Below are 21,169 nucleotides of genomic sequence, written 5' to 3' on the forward strand. Positions count from 1 at the left end.
CCTCTAACAACAATAATTTGGTTTTCCATTTCCGGTCCGTAAGCAGTTAAATGCCTTGCTGCAACTGCTACAGTCCCAGCAACGAGCCTTCCAATCAAAAGTAAGTTGGCTGATGTCACTGACATTAGCTCAGCCAATCAGAAAAGGCTTTCCAAAAAGTAAGTGTGGAACACTTGTAAACCGGGTAGTTCATTACAGAGCTGAACCGAGCACTGTGTTTTGGTTTGGATGGTAGTAAAATTTGGATGTGAATGAGGTAGAGGTGTTATGAAGAATGTAAACTAATTCCCCAAATGCAATAAATACTGAGGGAAAACACCAATCCATATAACATTTAAAATAATTTTTTTAAAAACCTCAAATAGAGAAATGATCTTGAAAAACAAACCCCCAAACGGTTCAATTTGAATGACATTTCAAAGGAAAGAGTGTGTTGGTTTTGACTGGGTGTTCCATATTAACTTTTTGCAGACAAGTGATAGATGTGGGAGTTTGTCTATGAGCTGTCTTGTGTTTGCAATGTTATATTCCAAGTACAAAACTATTTTTCCCCCTTACAAATATCTGTAGTGTTTTTTTTGTTTGTTTCATTTTTTAATCCTATTTTTGGCTGTAAAGAAAAAGGCAAATGTTTTCTCAAAGGTCATGCTTCCACAAACTGTCTTGGAACACAATAAAAAGGCCTAAGGGGGGTGGGTGGGTGAGGTAGAGTAGGGATGGGTAGGGAAGACTGTTCATTGACTTTCTTCAAGTGGCTAAGACATAAAAGTAATGAAGATTTTAAGGGGGGGGGAGTGATTTTGAGAAAATCTTTTTAAAAATTCCATCCATCTTGTTAAAATAAAGTATCTTTTCATTGTCCAAGTCAGAAGTTTTTAGCCTTTTGGATTTCATTAATTTAATTTAAATGATTACAATTTAAAATGTTCATGTCGCTAAGTAAGCACTGTTGGAGATTGCAAAGATGAATATGATAAAGTCTTTATCCACAAGAATCTTACATTCTACTTTTTATTCACCAATTATGCATAATAACAAATTTCCACATAAGTTATCCAAAGCTATATGATCCAAAATGTTTCCCTCCCTCCTCCCAGAACTGGCAAGCAATTTGAAGGGATCTTACATTCTAGCAGAAGAATTAAGAAGGTAAGGTAAGATAAACAGGTATCAGAAGAAAGATTTGCAGTATGGGAACTCATAGGAGAAAGGGATTAGAGGATCAGAAAAGCTTCAAAGAGTAGGCAGCATTTGAATTGGGCCTGGAAGAATGGGCATGACCTCTAAGAATAAATATGATTATATATATATATATATATAAATGATATGAATGGATATCATAGGAACAGTATGAACAAAGCTATAGAAGTGGGAAGACAAAAAGGGCTGGATTCAGGAAATAGTAATCCAGTTTTATTGGAGTTTAAACCAAAAAGGGAGTGGTGGGAGATAGGGCTTAAATGGATTGAAGCCAGGAAATCAAGAGCCCATTTGAGGAATTCAGACTTTGCCAGGAGGGAGCTACTAAAAGTTTTTGAATGAGGGGATGGGGGTAGAGAGATGTGATTAAAGCTTTGAATTAGTAAAATCAGTCTGGCAATGGTATATAGAATGGCTTGAAAGGTAAAGAAAATGGAGGCAGAGAGATCAGTCTGGAGAGTCTTGCAATAGTGGAAAAAAGATGAGAACAAGTTATAAGGAGGTTGCATTGGGACTAAATAGGATGTGAGAGACTTTATCAGTGGCTGATATGATGACCATTTCCCCTTCTTACTGCAGTATGTCCCAAAATTAATTCAAAGGAACTAATTTTATTAGGTTGGCAAATTTTGTGACATGCGTTGAGATACTTGGAAATAAATGGAAGTGTCACCAAAAAAAGAGAGAGAGAGTCCTTTAAAATGTGTCCTAAAGCATGTCATGAGTAAGGCCTCATATTTTATCTTCAGCATTTTCACCACTGTTACCTCATTTTCTCTCACAACAACCTGAGAAGGCACAAAAGGGAGCCCAGTTTTCATCAGTAAAGAGAACACCCACAATGATGAGATCATGGTGCCAACAAAGCAAAATAGCCTTCGAAGGTAGGTGGAGGTCAGTAGAAGGAACTGGCTAAGGCATTAAAAAGTGTGGTTTTGAATTCTGGTTCTATTAATAGCTGTATGGTCTTGTCAAGTTATCTACCCTCACTGGTGCTCTTTGTGCAGGCTGTCCCTGGCACTGGAGTGGTCCTTCCAGCTCCATCCTGTTCCCAATGTCTGCAGTCCCCTTGGTCTGCCTCCTTATGATGACTTAGGCTGGACAAAGGACTCACTGTGACTTTTTTCTGGATTACTCTATCAGGATTAGGTCTGGCAAATTTGATAGATCTGTTTGAAGGAGTTGTGAGCCAGAGATCATCCATATTGCTTTTTCCTAGTTTGCCATCTTTGATCTGCTATGAGGGCTCAGTTTCTAATCTGTTTACTCTCTCTGAGTGGTAGTCTCTTCCTCTGTAAAATAAAGAAACTGAACTATATGATTTCTGAGGTCTATTTCAGCTCAAAATCCTATGATCCTATTTGCTAGAACTGGGGCACCAGCAAGGTTGAGGTATTTACATAGGTCACACAGTTAGTTGGTTAGATTTCTTAGATTAGAACCCAAATCTCCTGATTTTCAGACCTTTACTCCTTCCATCAGAGCAGGTACCTCCCGAATTAAGTGAAGCAGTTACTATATCACAAAATAAAGTGTCTTTATGATATAAAATAAAATATAACCGGAGAATTCTAATTCATATGCCAGACTTTGAGTATGATGTGTCATTATGAGAAATCATTATTTTGTGATGGTCTATCTACATATATCTTTCAGAGTCTGAGTACCTCAATTTGCCTTTCCCTGGAAAAACTACTGATCTGAATGATGTTAGTTCTTTTCCATCATGATAGCTGAGAAAAGTATCTAGTGTCAGTTTATCTTGCAGGAGGCACAATGTCAGAACAATTGATTAAAAATACATTTACTTTCCTATTTGGGTGTGAGAGTTTCTTGCCTCTTCTATGTAAGGATGGCCCCAAGAGGGCTAACACATTACCCACTGGCTGTCAGCCTTGGCCTGCTGTCTTTTGGGAACATTCACAGCCAGACTAGAGAGAGGAATCTATTTCCAGGGCCTAATTTATATATATATATATTTTTAAAATATATACATATTTAAGTTTTATCAATGTCTTTTGTATTTATACCACCCTTAGTTTCTGACATACACCTCTCTCTACTGAATCCTCCCTTGTAACAAAAAGTTAAGCAGAATCAGTTGATATAGCAACGGCAGCTGGTAGCATATGCAAAATTCCTTACCCACAATCCCCCATCTCTTTTCAGAGAGGAAGAGAGAATGTTTCAACATCTCTTTGCCTAGACCAAGATTAGTTACTGTAATTAGTCGGAGTTCAATTGCATTCTAGTATTTTAATTTACATTATTATAGTTTTTAAGTATTTGTATATATAGTCAGAAATACATACAGCATATGCACATGTATTTATGTATATACATACCCACCCATACATACATATGCATTTAAGCATCTACATGGCTACATGAGAATATATATAGACTTATAGACTGATTTCAGTCTGCTAACCATGTAGTAGAGAGCAGACACTTTGATTAGTTACAGTCATGGAAATGGAACATGGAAGCAACCTTCAAAAGGCCAGAAAAGACTTTCCTCAGAGACTGCAGTGGTCCAGAGGGAGTGTGTGTGTCTACGGTATTGGGGGAAATGTTTGTTTTTCTGTTACTGTTTTATCTAAATATTCTTTTCTAAAAATTAATTCATATTAAATGAGGTTTGCCAGTTACTGTGGCTAACAATGAGGGGGAACACAATGAGTCGGGGCTAATTGCATTAGAGAATCAATACCTCAAACCCTTCAGGGTCATCCTGGACAGATGATGGGAGAATGAGTCCAGAGCATCTTTGATTTGTTACAAAGGGGGGAAAAAGAACCTGAAAGTGAGAGATTTGGGTTAGATCAGACCTGTCAAACTCAAACAGAAATGGGAGCTACTAAACAAAACATAAAGATCCCCGTAGGCCCCAAATTGACCTAAGTTTAAAAATGTAATATTACCTATACTTTATTAAAGTATTTTTTTTTAATTTTGTTAGATAGTTCCCCAGGTTTCACTGGGGAGTGTTATGGCCCACATTTAATCTTTGGGTCATGTGTCTGATACCGTTATGCTAGATTATAATATGGTTAGGTGGCTTTAGAACTGGTTGAATGACTGGGCTTCAAAAGTAGGCAAAAGAAACTTGAAGGAAAACCTCTAATGGTATGTCAAAGGGATATGCCCTTGGCCCTGTGCCATTTAATAACTTTATTAATATTTTAAGCTAATCTATCAAGTTGCATAAAGGTCTTTAATGTCATGGTTCTCAAAATTATAGATAATGTATAGTTGGCTAGAATAGCTAACATGTTGAATGAAAGAATCTGGATTCAAAAGGGTATTGACAGGATAAAAATGTTGGGCTAAAAATGAAATAAGATGGCATTTAATAAGGATTCACGGGAAATTCTGCCTTTGGGCTTCCAATACCAAGAGAAGAAAATGGTGGTGGCCTATCTAGATAGTAGACTATCTGAAAAAGATGTGGAAAAGATTTGATGGACTCTAAGCCCCAAATAAGTCAGTAGTGCTAGATGATAGCCAGAAAAGATCAGGACCTTGGGTGAGGTGAAGGGTTCATCTAGTGTTCAGAACTAGGTAGGTGTTAGTCCTGGTCCTTGGCCCCCATCAGATTACATCTCCAGTATTGTGTTAGGTTCTAGATGCAGCACTTTGGAATGTCCCTGATAAACTGGACAGCATCTAGAGGAAGGTGACCAGTGTGAACTTTAGATTACTCCACCCTACCTAGTCTAACAAAAACAGGAATGTCTACACCCATACTTAAGGATTAAAGTATTTAGGAGGATGGCCTATGACAGACATGTGCTAGCAAATGACAAATCAGAAACAATTGACAGACCCCTGGCCTGTCCTAAGTCATGCTTAAGCTACCATTGGTACATGTGGGATGCAGGAAAGTGATGTAAAAACCATCTATATATTTCGCGTCACTTCCTCCCTCCAGCCTCTTTGGTGGCAGAGAGGTTGCTGGTGGAGCATGCTAAGCATGTCGGCATCTTAGGTGGTGGCTGCTATTGTCTGGGTTTAGCTGTGAGTTTTCCTTGATACCATACTGGAGGAAGCTGAGTAGCCTAGTTCAGGTGAAACATCTTTACTGAGCTCTCTTGGAGTTTAGACTGATTCTTTCTTCTTTACCTTCCAAACACTATCTCTTAGAAAGCCACTAATCTTCTTCAGAGACCTTGTAGGGGAGGGCTTTGAACTCCCCCTGGCACAGGCCAGGCGGGAGAAATCCTACACCTTTTTCCTCTCTCTCCCTTCTCCTTAATTCCTTCCCTCTATATCAATTAAACCACCATAAATTTCCAAATTGACTTGGGTATTTTATTTGGGATATTCCCTGGTGACCAAAATTAATTTAGATTAGGTCACAACCCTAAAATTATCCTTACACCAGGAGGGTGAAGGGTCTTGAGATCATGCCATAGAAGGATCAGTGAAAGAAATAGGAATGGTTAGCGTGAAGCAGAGGAGACTTAGAGGGATGCCTAATAGCTATCTCCAAGGATTTAAAGAACTGCCACATGGAAGAAGGATTTGACTTCTTCTTGGCCCCAGAGAAGAGAGAGTGGATATAATTGTAGAGAGGCAAATTTAAACTCAGGGGTGGCTACCTAAGAAGGCAGTGAGTTCTTCTTCCCTCATAGTCTTTGAATAAAGGTTGTGTGGCTGTTCTTTTGGTACCCAGGGGGCAGGCTGCTCTGCTGCTGGATAGAACTGGGTGAGCTTTCTGAAGGCTGAGCTTCAGATTCAGAGCACTGCATCTCTGCTGGACCGGTCTATCCACTGGTCTATTCCAGGTTCAGCCTTCAATGACCTCTGCAGGCTTTTTCCACTGACAGCACGCTCTTTGGCTGGAATGGGAGAGTTCAACTAGCGTGCCCTAGAGATCTCTCAGCCAGAGCCTGTCTACACTGGTCCACTGACTCACCCAGGGCCTTGTCCCTGAGGTTTGCCCCTTCTAGACTCTCTAGGGAGGCGATTCTTTCTGGCTCAAAGGCATGATGAGTCCCAGCTGAGTTAGCTTTCCCTACTCTTCAAGGAACCTTAATCAGATGGGGAGAAGTCAGAGACAAAGGGCTGGATGTAGTCTGTGTGCCAGAGGCAAGTTCTAAGACCTGCCTGGCCTCTTCAGATGCTTCAGACCCTTCTGAGACAGAGAAAGAAAGTCTATTCTGCTGGTGGAGGCCCTCCCTTTTCCATGTCAGTGCCTCCAATGTCTCCTTTGAAGAGTTGAGCAGCCCCCGGCTTCATATGCTTGTGTTTGTGTCTTCAGTCCCTAGCACAATGCCCTGCTCATAGTAGGGACTTAAACAAATGCTTGCAGATGCTGGCCTCATCTGGCACTTAGCTGATTGTGGGGAGAACTAGTGAGACTATTCAATGGATAGACCATTGGATCTGAAGTTAGGAAGACCCGAGTAGCTGTGTGACCCCAGGGGGTGTCACTTAACCTTTATCTGCCTCACCCTCCTCATCTGTAAAATGGGGACAATAATAGCACCTATCTGCCAGGGATGTGGTGGGGATCAAATGAGAGAATACTTATACTTAGTACATGTTGGCACAAAATAAACACTATAAATGTTAGGGATGATGGTGAGAACAGCAATGATGGAAGCTCATTCAACTCTACACTTTTGCTTTAGAGGTCTAGTTAACTGGGCATAAAATAAGGCTGTATTCCCTAATGTTTTCCACCCCAAGAATGGAAGCATCTAGAGTTCTGTACAAAGTAGGCATTCAAATGTTTTTGCATTAACCAGCAGAAGAAAGTGTCATGGGCTCCCTGCAAAAGATCCCCCTGGGGAATTTTAGATTTCAGCCTTCCTCTTTCAGCTTAAGGTTAAAATGCAAAGCCCCCTGGGAAGGGTAGTAACTTAAGCTGTTATTGTTACTAGATACCATTATGACCACGGGCATCCTTCAGCCTATTTCTTCATAGCTTTAATAATACTTTGACTATCTACCCCCTAGAATGGTTTTGAAGAAATCACTCTGTAATAACAATATATAAATACAAATTATTATTATTCCTGTTATCCCCACATCCTTTCCCTGTAGCTGATTTTGTGGGGGCTGAGGGCCAGAGGGAAAGGAAGAGGCAAGTGCTATGAAGTAGGAGTGAAGATGAGGAAATTAGTTAATAAAATTCCGGACGGGGTGGCCAAACGTCAACGTGAACCTGTTTCAGACTGTGGCCCAAGGCCACCCCTGTCTTCCAGGGCTCCATAAGCGACCTCCTGCTTTTTTAATGCCATGTTTGCACTGAGTGTTAGCTGGCTTACTTAGACAAGCACAAATATCAGCAGTTGCCTCAGAACTTTAGTACAACTGATGAGTAATAAATACTGTACTGCCTACAGCAAACCGGTATTCACTCCACTGAACGACACTAGAATGGCACTAGGACTCTTGACAGGTGGTCCAATAAAAGGGACCCCAAACCATTATTCAGCCTATTGAATATGACAAAAAAGACAAGGCTACTTCCTAGAATTAACACAAAACTTTTGTTGGTTTTAGGTTTTATGGCCTGGGAATCCTTTGACTTTTGCTATTTTGGCAGCTTTCCCAACAAATTACACACACACACACACACACACACACACACACACACATTTCTCCTTTGAAAAAAGAGATAGGTATTCATTGAATATACAATGTTAGAATATACACCAATTCCTTGGAGGAAAATTTCAGCTCAAAAAGAAATAGGCCCATCCACTCAATTGCTTCTCAATGGGGAATTTTATTTCGATAAAATCTTACCATTCACTGAAGGAAGAATATACAGAGAAAGGAATTGGGAAAGAAATGTCCTTTTCTAAGAATCTGGCTGGATCCTTCTTGAAGTTTGGGGTACGTTCCTAATCATCAGCTCATCAAGGAACTAAAAGGGTGGGGAAAGCTGCTAGAAGCAGGACATGAAGAGATTTAAGGGAAGGCCAAATGTATGCCACATATGAAAAATGAAGTGATTTTGAAAGGAATAAATCTATATGATAAATACATGTAGGTGTAACATACACCTGTTTGTGTTATAATGTACATGCAAATTCTACATGTTGTATATGTAGTCTATTATATGCATTTTGTGTATGCATATACATATAAAATCATTACATGTGTCTATGTAGCTACACAGCAGATTCATGCTCTGCAGTTTCAGTTATCTGGAGATGAAGCACTGGAGGCCTCCCTGAGGTTTCTGTTACCCTGGAGGAAAAGGGACCTTAATTCTGCTTTCACTTTTTTTAGGATTTTCCTCCTTTTTGCAGGGTTTGGGGAGAGGGATGCAGCTGAGAAAGCTAAGGGGCAGGAACATGTCTTTCAGGTGAGCAGGTATTTGCTTCTAACCCCAGTTTCAGCCACCTGTGCTCTATCCTAGAACATATTCCCCAAGCATCCAGGGCCCTACTATAGTTCTTGTTTTTGTTTGTTTGTTTTTTAAGCCTCACCTTAGGATCAATACTGTATATTGCTTCCAGGGCAGAAGGGCTCTGGGCAGTGGGGTTAAGTGACTTGCCCAGGGTCTCACAGCTAGGATGTATCTGAGGATGGATTGGACTCCAGGGCTGGCACTCTCATCTCTCTGGCTGGCTATCCTAGTCCTAGGGTCTCCAGCAAAGGAGGAGGAGGTCAGGCCTCTGCTTACTACTTCCAACGGGTACCTCACTGTGCCCTGCCACCATCTTCTGCTCCTGAAGGGCCTGCATGGTCCCCAGCTCTGCTTGGCTGATCTTCAGGAGTTCTGGCTGACTCCTCTGCAGGGTCTGGCTCTAGGGCAGATGAACTGGGATTAACTAGAGTTTTAGCAGACAGTTACACTTCTTTCATGATTTCAGGGATCCGAAGGCCAAAGACCTCTTTAATTGGGTGCAAGTTTACATGAATCTGTCCATGTTCCTGTTAAACCCCTACTATGCAGGAGGCCACAAGGGATGAAAAGGTCCTGCCCCCAAGGAGATTCCCTTTGAAGTCTATGCCTCTGTCCTAGAGCCCCACCGTCCACACAAAGAACCTTTTCCACTTATGGTCCTGGGAGTACCTGAGGGGTCTCCATTTTCTACTCCAGATCTCCCTGCCATTTACCTTCCTCCCTCCCAGTGCTTTGGAGTATGCTGTCCATTCAGATTAGAACCTCCTACTAAATCTTCTTGGAATTTGAAGAGGTCCTCCCCTTCTTCCATGGGGATTTTGGCCTCTCCTGTTCCCCCAGGGCAGCTGGACCTGGTCATAAAAATTCAAATCTGGCCTCATACACCTCCTGGCTGTATGACCCTGGGCAAGTTACTTAGCTCTGCCTCAGTTTCCTCATCCATAAAATGAGCTGGAGAAGGAAATGGCAGTCCACTCTAGGATCTCTGCCAAGAAAACCCCAAATGGGGTCATGAAGAATCCAACATGACTGAAAAACGACTGAAACAAATCCATAACAGCACAAATATTTTCAGTAATGCTAACTGAATTTAATTGGATTAGTGCCCTAGTGACAGAAAAGGACCTCAGGTTCCCTTAATTGTATAAATTATGAAACCGAAGCTCAGAAAGGTAAATACCTTGCCCAAGGTGACTAGGCAATGTGGGAAGGCAGGAAGAACACAGAAGTCAAAAGGATCAGGGTCCAGATCCCAGTTTGCTACTCTTACCTATATGACCTTGGGCAATTATTCAGCCTTTATGGGTATCACCTTCTTCTGCTGCACAATGAGTATCTGGATTAGAGGGTTTGAGGTCCTTTCTGCCTATAAATCTACTAAATAAGGGGCAGAATTCAAACCCATGTCTTTTGACTCCCACTCCACTGTTCCTTCCCACTACACCAAGCATAATGCCCATGAACAAAGAGCTTTCTGCCCTTCATCAGAAGTCAGAAGGCTTGAGTCCGAATCACAGCTCTGCCTCCTTACTAGCTAGCTATGCGAAGTGGACAAATCACTTTGTCACTCTGGATTTCCTCACCTAAAAATGGTCTAAATGAATGAGAGTGTCCTTTCTAACACTAAAAATCCTAAGGCTCCATGAATAAATTTTCAGACTCTGGAAGGGGATATGTGTTCGTGTCCTTTGTTAATTAACAAATATTTAAGTTGGAGATTCTTTGCTGAATCAAAATGAAAACCAGCATGCCCCAGGCTGGCGTGGATTCGTTTTTTATGAGACAGTAACCATATTTTTATGGTTTTAACCAGTATTTTGTCAGATAGCAGCCCAAAAGCTAAATAATTAAGGTGAAAAAAAGGAAGCACTTCCATTTGTCTTCAAATTGATTTGAGGCACTGGAGGCTCAGTAATCTTTGTCATAGCAATGGTCTGTAGGCCATGTAGAAGTTTTCTTTCCTCCTGGCCCCAGGAACACAGACCTTTCAGAGGGAGGACTCTTGCTGGATAGGTTTCATTGGTTTAGACAGCTGTTGCTTTTCTTTTTTCTGGGAGGAAGGAAAGGAGTAGAAAAGACTCCACGGTCTCTGGAGAGAAGTCAGAAGATGGGCCCCATGGACAGAAGTTAACCACATTTTGTTCCTTAAACTTGAGTGGGTCAGAGGAACTTCCCAGTCTGGCTCCAGGCCTTCTCCTCTGTGACCCTGGCCCCCTTGGCTTGATTATCCCATCTGGGCATATTGAACATTAAAAAAAAATTCTGGGTGAACTGCAAAACATGAATTGAGGAAAGGAAGGGAGGGAACAGCAGGGCTTAATAGAAGATATCCTGGAGTAAGCTGAGAGAGTAACTCCTCCCTGGGAGGCCTCAGTCAGCGAAAGTCACTTAATTTCATGGAAACCCGGCTTCCTTTTCTGTAAGATTCCAGCCTTATAATGAATGATCTCCAAGTTTCTTTGGAACGCTTGCCATCTTTACAGTGTCGTCTGTTTGATGTTGAGTGGGGTGGGGTTTGAGATGCTAAGGGAAGAAGGTAATAACCTCTGAAGCACTTGAGCGTGGATTGCTAATGGCATTATAATGCTATCTGGTGAAAACCCCCATTGCATCCAAAAATAAAATCCCACATAGCAGAGGTGGGGAAGGGGAGAGAGCAGAGCGCATGGGGGATGTGGCAGGTACGGGAGAAGACGCCATAATTTTCGCTAGCAGAACCGCTTTCCACCCGCCAGCAATCGCCTTTTGAACCCCCGCTCCCCCACCTCCCTGAGCCCTCACATTTAATGCAGAGAAAGGCCACCCGTTCATGCATATGCAAGAGGTTAAGTTTAGCACGCAGCACCCCACTCGCAGTTCCCAGCACACAAACCCCAGCCCGGGCTAGGCTCTGCGCAGAGTGAATCACTGCGGGGCGGGGGAGAATGGAAAGGGGGGAGGCGGGCACCCCAGTTCCGGCTGCAGATCGACAAGGATTGCAGCCACTCGTTCGGGCGGGAGCCTTGGCATCGCCCTTTTAAAAAGTGTTCCGCAGGCAGCGGCAGCAGCAGCAGCAGGAGGAGGGGAGTTCATTTGAGGACAGTCCCAGTTCTCAGAAATCCCTTCCCTGCTGGAACATCTAGCTCCCTTTACTGCAGTTGAACAAACTGCCCTAGATTGGGGGATGAAGAACCCGCCCCAAACTCGTGCTAGGAGCTCTGGGCGTCTGGGCCCACGTGAGCGATCCTGAAATTAGCACCTACACCTCGGAGAAATGGGGAGGTGGGGTAGGCTGGGGCTGTGGGCGGGGAGTGGCGCTTGCATTTTTGAGGGTTTTGACAGTTCGCTGGGCCGCCAGCTTCGCGACCTCCCCCCCTTCTCCCCAAGCGGCCACCTTCGGTGTTGTGAACACCCTCTGCCCACCCCAGTCCCTGTTTCATAACTTGATCTTGAGGTTGGGATGAGGGAGGGGACCACACTACCTTCTTCATCTCCTCCTCTTCCTCCTCCTCCCGCCCTCCCCTCTTTCGGCACTCCTCCCCCGGAGTACAATGAAAACCTTCCATCGGCTCCCCCACTAGGGCACTGCAGAGTAGGGTGTCTGGGTGACATCAGCTTCTATACATAGTCCATACTGCACCCCAACTCCCGGCGCTGGGACGAAGGGAGGGGGGAGAGGATGGGAGGCGAGGTGATACTAGCCGGGGCGGGGGTGGGAATGACTTTGCAGGAATCGTGCTCGCAGTAGAGGAGAGAGGCGCAAACTGATGGAATGAGGGGGCTTAACGAGCCTCTCCGCCACCTCCCCGCCCCCGCCTCCACCACCCGCGCTCACACACACACACACACACAGACGCGCACGCGAAAACTCAACTCTACCATCTAAGGCGCTTTTATAAATAAGTAAATACATGAATAATAAACGATGCATTGGACTCAGTAACACGGTCTGGGGGGCGCTCCTTGGTTCCCACCTCCCCCGCCACCTAATCTGCACTCCCAGGGTTAAGGCTGTGCGGGGTTCCGTGCGGCACGCAGCCCTCCCGGTGAGTCAGATTGATGTTTCCTGTGGTTGTTGTTGAACAGTTTGTCCTTTTTACACCCCCTCCCCTCTTGTCTCCTCCCCCTTGGTAAATATAGCGCTCACGTTTCATCATCTCTTTGTCCAACTAGCGCCAGACACCCTGGCCCGCGTCCCCCTCCCCCCCTCCCGCCTCTTCCCCTCCTCCCTCCTCCCTCTTCCAGTCACCTCACATAACCCTGAGCTGCTGGCTAATTCCCGGAGCCCCCGCCCCACCTTCCTTTACCTCGCCCTGCTCCAGCCGAGACTAGTGCTATGCACTTCTGCCCCGCCCCCCACGCCCCCTCCACCTACCCTGGGTCCCTGTTGGAGCTTCCTTGAGAGACCACTTCTAAGCTAGAGCCCCCAGCCTCGTATCCTATCTGTTTCCACAAGCACCTGGCACCTGCCCCACAAACACTTCCCCTAGCTTAACCCCTGCGGGGTTGAGGTAACGAGGAAGGGGGAGGATGGGAAGGGAGGTAAGGAAGGAGTTGTATTTGCTCGCCTTTTTTTTTTTCCCTTCTCTCCATCCTGGAGAAACTACAGAGCAGTAATGGGTGCCGCCCCCACCCAAAGCTGCCCCCATCCCTTTCACTCGGGGACCCAGGCAACCCGCGGCGGAGACAACTGTCTGATTCCCCGAGACATTGTCTGATTCACCCACAGCTGAACCAGTCACCTATGCATGGGGGCGGAAGCTGTGTCCTACCCCGAGGAATTGAGGGGAGGGGGTGGAGGGAGGACAAGGAGAGAAGAGTAGGTGGAATACTGTCGGTAAGCTACAGCTCTTTAATCCCCCCTTCTGCCCCCCCTTTTTTATTTCTACACACACATCCAACTAGGGACAGGGAGGAGGCTGCTATTCTATGAAAGCGGGAACTGGTTCTCCCAGTGGTCCCTTCTGTTTATTTCCCTCCTCCCTTCTTTCCTCCTTCTCTTTCCCCATCCCTTTCCCCCCACACTCCTTGAGCCCCCAACAGCTGCAGTAAAGCTCCGCAGTCATGAGACTTCTAGACCTGAGGCGTTTGCCCTGCCCCATATCCTCCATGGGAGACTTCTTTTGTCTTGGAAAGGCTTTCACAATACCAGATTCTGGAATGGGGAAAGGATGAGAGAGGGCACTTGCTTCCTTGCTGGCTCTTCCGCCTGGACCTGGCACCAGGAATGGTTGGTTCTGTAGGGACCAGCCTGGCTGTCTGCTTGGCAAGAAGGGGGTGATAGCCTAGGCAGGAGCCACCTGTCAGGAAAGGGGTTGGAAAAGAACCGAGATTTCTAAAGAACTCTTATTTCTAGGGTTTTGCATTGAGTTCTTCAGTATCAGAAGCCATCACCTTTCGCTCTTTACTGGGAATCCCTTGGTTTTGTTGACCAAGCTTTTCAAGTGGACCAAAAACATTTTATCCTGAGGCGACTCCCTCTTCCTAGCCAGTCCGGAAGAGTCTCCTCCCTTCTGTAAAGGTTCATTTCTAACAGCACAGAATTCAGTTTCTCTACTTCAGTTAATTTTTAAAAAAAGTCAGAATAAAGGCCCTTAGAGTTCGAACCCATGTCATTTACTCTATTAAAAACCACCTCTCCACTACTCATTCTTGCCTCATTGCCATGGCTACCAATTACTTGGTCCCTCCCTTTTTCTGCAGCCCCACAAGAGTCAGGGAGGTAGAAGCAAGCAAAATGCTTCTTCCACATTTCAGTTGATCCATGGTGCATGGCCCTAGAAAGCCAACCCAGGTTATAGAGACTTCATGGGGTCAGCATCCTTCCCAAATCATATCACTCAGGAGGTCTTGACAATGTGTTTGCTTTTATTTGTTAGCCAGAGGACACATAGTCAACAAGCATTAAGCACTTACTATGTGACAGGCACAGTGCCAAGATAGAAAGAAAGACATCCCCGCCCCCTTCCCCCCAACAAAACAAAACAAAACATTACAGCCCTTCCCCTCCAGAAGCTGGAATTCTAATGGAGGAAACAATGTGTAAATGACTAGATACAGAGTAGATGAAGATAATATGCTGATGGATAACATTTAGCTAAGGGGCAGTGGATAGAATACCCAGTCAGGAGGCAGCAAGATCTGAAGTTCAAAGGTGACCTCAAGACTCTTACTAGCTGTGTGACCCTGGACAAGTAACTCAACCCTATTTACCTCAGTTTCCTCATCTGTAAAATGGAGAAGGATATGGCAAACCATTGTAGTATCTTTGCCAAGAAAATCCCAATGGGGTCATGAAGAAGTAGACACGACAACAACAGCAAAACATTGATATTAGAGCTTACTGTGTACCGTGCAAATAGTGTGAATAAGCACTACAGTCATTATCTCATTTGATCTTCACAACATCCCCTGGGAGATAGGGACTATTATTATCCCCATTTTATAGTTGAGAAAACAGAAGCAAATGGAATTTAAGTGACTTGCCCAGGGTCACACATCTAATAAGTGTCTGATGCTGTATTTGAACTCTAGGTCCAGCATTCTATCAGAACCTGGGCGAACTTGGAAAGATCTGCAGAGTAGGAGGGTTTTGGATTGAGTTTTGAAGGAAGCCAGTTGGTAGAAGTGAGGGCATAGAGCATTGCAGAAACAGAGTAAAGCTGGTATAAAGGTACATTTGAGGAACTGCAAATAGACCAATGTAGTTGGATCACAGAGTACATGGAGGGGAATAAGATATAAGAAGGCTAGAAAAGGTCAGAAGGGGCCAAGTTATAAAGAACTGTCAATGTCAGATAGAGGACTATCTGCCTGTTCCTGGAGTGAACGAGGAGTCCACTGGAGCTCATGGAATAGGGAACATAGACCCCAAACTTTAGAAAAATCACTTGGGATTTTTCTAAATTCATCCTCCATGTAGGTGAAGGACAAATTGGAAGGGGCAAAGATTTGAGGCAGGGAAACCAGTTAAAAAGCTGTTATTGCAGTAGTGCAGGTAAGAAGTGAAGGAATGAACTATGATTGTAGTCATTTGCATGTAAAAAAAGGGATATTTCTGAGAGAAGTTGAGAAGGTAGGAAAAAAATAAGACTTGGCCACAGATTTGGATAGGTGGATTGAATGCGAATAAAGAGACCAGAATGAGCCTGGATGAATGAGATGATGACAGGATAGTAGGGAGAAGGAGTGTTTTGAGGGGAAAGAGAATTCGTTCCGTTATGAATACGTTGAGTTTGAAATACTCCAGGAAATCCAAGTTGAGCTGTCTAAGACGCAGTTGAAGATGCATGACTGTAGCTGAAGAGAGAGACTAGGGCTGGATATAGGTATAGATATAGATGTATCATATGGACAGAAATATTCCTGGGAATCAAAATAGATAGAAATGATAACTGAACTTATAGGAGTGGCTGAGAACACCAAATGAGAAGGGGTTCAGGATGGCATCTTGAGGGACATCTATAGTTAGTGGGCATGATATGAATGTTGTCGTTAAATTGTTTCAGTCATATCTGACTCTTCATGACCCCATTTGGGGTTTTCTTGGCAGAGATACTAGAGTGCTTTGCCATTTCTCTCTCTAGCTCATTTTACATATGAGGAAACTGAGATAAACAGGTTTGAGTGGTTAGTAAGAGATGGAGGTCAGATTTGAACTCAGGAAGATGGATCTTCCTGACTCCAGGCCCAGAGCATCCTTAGCTGCCTTCAGTAATATGAATAAGAAACAGCAAAAAAGGAGCTCACATTGCATTCTCCCGAGTTTATTTCTTCCCTCGTGTTGTTTCTGTGTGCTATCTAGCTTGACTTTAGCTGTTTCATGATCTTCAAGGTCAGCTGATTCTTTGTTTATGATCTAGGGGAAATGCTGAGGTTAGTAAGCCTCTCCTCTGCCAGGGAAAGCCACTGCTTCTATTTATTTATTTTTCCCAGTTAACACTTTCACTGTCATATTAGACCTCAGCTATAAACTTCAGGTAAGTTGCTAACTTTATGGCTACTTGCTTATTCTGTCCACCATCTGTCCACTGAATTATTCTGTGGTTAGTAAGTCTCCTTGTCAGAGTTCTATTAGCAGATGTCTATTGTACAAAATGCTTTATTATATTATTTGGAAAAATTATTATTGTACAGCTTAAATCTAACTTTATGTCTTTATAGATTATTTGAACCCAGAATGTCACTCTGACTTGAGGAACTTTAGGAATGCTAGAGAGGAATAAAACATTTATGTTTTGGATCTGCTCACCTAGGTCTTGTTTGGGATTTACCATGCTTGTGTTTGGGCTTTGTCTATTTTATCGAATGTTTATATTTACTGCTATCCATCTCAATCTATCATGCTTTGAAGCTAATCTCTCTGGAAATTTATGTGCAGGTACCCTAGTCTGAGTCCTATAAATAATGTAAATCTTCCAGAGCTTAAAGCTAAAATTATTTGAGGTTTGTTCTTGTGAATAATTCTAGAAACCATTTCCCTTTTGTCAGTCTACTAGCATTTAGTAAAAGTGCCAGCTATGTGCCATGATCTGTGCTAAGTGCTCTGGGTACAAAGAAAGGGAACCCTAATCCCTGACTCTCAGGGAGCTCACAATCTAATGGGGGAATCAACATGCAAACACCATGTACAAACAAGATATATACAGGACAACATGGGGGAAATCTCAGAGGGCAGATCCTAAGATTATGGAGAATTGGAAAAGTCTTCTTGCAGAAAGTAGGGCTTTGACTGAGTCTTAAAGAAGTTAAGAGGTGATAAGGAAGGAGAGTTCCAGGCAAGGAGGACAGCCAGTAAAAATCAGAACTGAGAGATTGAGTGTCATGTGTAAAGAATAATAAGGAGACCTCAAGCTTTTCTATCTTCTGGTGAAGGAGATAGCAGGTGTCTATCTCTGACTTTCAAAGCCCTTTCTAACCTGGCCTCTTCTTAATGTCCCAGACTCCTTATACCTTATTCCATACCACTACTCTTCTGATGAAGAAGATAGCAGGTTCCTAAACTAGGGTCACAAGGGCTTCTGGAATTCCTTTTTGTATTCATGTTAAGGTCCTCTAAGGCCATCTCTGTTCATCTGTCATTAACTAGTGGTCAGAAACTCATTTCCATTCTTGTTTCCTTGTTGTTGTTTTTTTTCCATAAGTCCTCTGGATAGGGCAAGTGTTCTAGGGTTTTATTTCCTAAAGTAGACAAGTTTCGAAGTGAACTATGGTATGGAGGATTGTTTTAAAACTCTCCCCATGATGGCCCTCTGTTATCTTCAGAACACTAAACTTACCGGTGACCTTTGTACTACTGCCTCTCAGTTTAAAAAGTCATAGCCTTTGTACATTATCAATATGAGTTTTCCCTTCACTGGGCCACTGGCACAGATGATAAATCTCTCATACCTTCTAGTAATGAATGACATACGTCCATATTCTTTTTTTTTTTTTAAACCCTTACCTTCCATCTTGGAGTCAATACTGTGTATTGGCTCCAAGGCAGAAGAGTGGTAAGGGGTAGGCAATGGGGGTCAAGTGACTTGCCCAGGGTCACACAGCTAGGAAGTGTCTGAGGCTGGATTTGAACCTAGGACCTCCCATCTCTAGGGCTGACTCTCAATCCACTGAGCTATCCAGCTGCCCCAATATGTCCATATTCTCTGATAGATTCTTACCATGGAATCTACTCAAGGTGCAGTAGGTCTCTCCCTAGTTTTTTTTTTTTCTTCTTCTATATTTCAAGAGTAACTGCATCTTGGTGCAAGATGGTGCAAGATAAGATCACACCTGTGGTTAGCCCAATTACATTTCACCAGTTTTACCCTCCTATTTATGTTTTATGTGTGCTAATAATTAAATTATTGTTTCCAGAGCAATCTTCCTACTATACAGGTTCCACTAGTCAACTCCCTGCCAAAACAAAACAAAACAACTTTCTGTAGTTTCTTATTGCCTATGATACTAGAATACTGTTTATTTTGTCATTTAAGGCCCTCCTTGATCTGTCTGTAACCTAGGCTCATGCCTCATCACTCTGTTTCAAAAACCCTACATTGTCACAAACTGGGCTAATCGCTTGTGTGCTCTCATCTTGCCCCATTCTACCTCCAAATTCATGTAGGCTATTACCATTCTTTAGAATGCATTCATTCTTTCCTCATCTTGGCCTTTTGAATCTTCCTCTACTTTTTTCAAGGCTATTCATTCCAAGATGCTATTCATCCATAAAACCTTCTGACTGCCTTTTCCCCCTTTCCACAATCTATTCGGAGGGAAGTTATCTCTTTCCTCAAAATTTCCTACAGCACAGTATGTCTCTTTTATCCTTCCCACCTTCTGCTAGATACAATGCCTTTTTGCATATGTGTTATATGCTCAGGCAGGTAGGTGATTTAAGTCACTCAAATTTAAATCTTTCCTCAATACTTATGAGCTGTGTGATTTTGTGCCAATCACCTAATTTCTCTCAGTCTCTGTTTCTTAAACTGTAGTCCAACTAAGAAGCATTTATTAAGTGTCTGAATTGTTCCAAAGCACTGGGGATGTGGGGAAAAAAGCAAAAAAAAATTGGTTCCTGCTTTCAAAGAAATCATAGTCAAATGGGGAAGAAAACATGAAAAACAATGTACAAAGATATATAAAGGAAAAATAAGAAATAATCCACAGAGAGAAGGCACTAGTATTGAGAGGAGTTGGAAAAGGTTTCTTACAGAAGACAGGTCTTTAGCTAAGCCTTGAAGGAATCAGGGGAGCCAGGATGCAGAGGTGTGGAGGGAAATAGTTCCAGGAGTAGAGGAAAGCCAGTAAAAATGCAGGTAGGAGACAGGATGCCTTATGCAAGAAATAGCAAGGAGGCCATTGTCTCTGAATCAGAGGGTACATAGTAGAAATGGGTGGGGGGAGAGGAAGTAGGAATCAAAAGTTAGATTATAAATTGCTTTGAAAGTCAAGCAGAGGATTTCATATTTGATCCTGCAAAACTAGGGAACCACTAAAGTTTAGCGAATAAACAGGCGATGGGGTTAGGTTTCTGCTTTAAGATTGTTTTGATGGCTCTGGGTAAAGGATGGATTGTAATGAAGAGGGATTTGAGGCAAGAATATAAAACCAGCAGGGTTTTGCAATAGTCCAGGTGTGAGGTGATAAGGGCCTGTACCTGTGTGGTTGCAATGTGAGAGGAGAGAAGAAGGGTGTAAGGGAGAGACATTACAAAGGTAGAAACTACAGGACTTGGCAACTGATCGGATGTTGGGGATGAGAGATGGAGGAGTTGAAGATAATTATCAGCTGGCACAGCTGGTATTGTTCTCTTTTGTCAAAGGGAACTACCACAGGCTTATGAGTTGCTTATAAGTTGTTTGGACCACTGAGAGATGAGATAACTTGCCCGGGGTCTCACAACCAGTGTGTGAGAGGTGAGACTGGAACTCTTCTGTGCTAAAATAAATGTTTGTTCTTTCAAAACTACACTATGCTCTAAGCAACTGTCTTAGACTCTCTACATTGCAGAAAAGGCCTAGCACTCTACACATTGTGCCCACTCAGATTTAGCTGGTCCTAACCACCTCATCCCACGTTATCCCTCCCCAAAATTCTTTATTATTTTGACCTCATTTATATATTACTGTAATTTCTTTGTATTTTAATTGATAGAGAGGGTTTCTATACTTGGCAAGTCTATTCCAATAAAACAATAGATCTAATCTCTATCCCTTTAAAGTCCCTTTTGTCTCTAAATCTATGATCCTATTATGACACCCACTCTGCACTACTCTAATTTGACCCTGGCACACAAGGGTTGGGTGGCCACTATACTTGGGCTAGACCAGGGGCAACCCTGGCACTGGCTACACCTAATACTCTGGCCCATGAATCCTAACCAGTGTGTTTCCCATGAATAATCAGTTAGTAGGCAATTAGTTCTCAGCAAAGGCATTAATAAGAGGGTTTTTGTTGTTTTTCAGTCATTTCAGCCATATCCACTCTTCTGTGACTCCATTTAGGGTTTTTCCTTCTCTAGCTCATTTTTATTGATGAAGAACTGAGGCAAACAGGGTCAAGTGACTTGCCCAGGGTTCTCATACGGAATTATCTGGAAGTCCTTTAACTTTTTGGAGAATATTCACATAGCTGTCCTTGGGTCAGTGTCTCTCCTAAGAAGACATAGCCAGCCCTCTTCTCTGTTGCAAGACCTTAAAGCTGTGTCCTTCCTCAGGTCTCTATATTTGTATCCAAGTCTGTCCCACTCTATGGGTCAGCTTCCAGATGGACACATTGTCTTTGGACCAGTATTTCTGATGACTTGGCTGGGGTCGGGGGAAATGTGCCCCGGTATTGGAGAAAGTTTGCCTCTACTTTTTTCCCCCAAGTCTGGATTCCTTAATGGCTGAATAGCTTTATGTTTTTATATAAAGGCCAAGGGCCATGTCTAATTCTCTTAGCCAATTGCAAGATGTCACCTGTGTGATGCCAGTTGCCTTCATTCAAATGGCCAATGCCCTATAATCCTTTCAAATAGATTAAGGATTTAATTACACCCTGTGATATTGTAGAAAAATTCCTTAACACCTCCATTCACTTTGGAGAATATATGGGGAAGGGACTCTGTGATCTTATTATGGATATTATGGTCCT

Source organism: Monodelphis domestica, chromosome 7, assembly GCF_027887165.1.
Source record: "Monodelphis domestica isolate mMonDom1 chromosome 7, mMonDom1.pri, whole genome shotgun sequence".
NCBI classification, from domain to species: Eukaryota; Metazoa; Chordata; class Mammalia; order Didelphimorphia; family Didelphidae; genus Monodelphis; species Monodelphis domestica.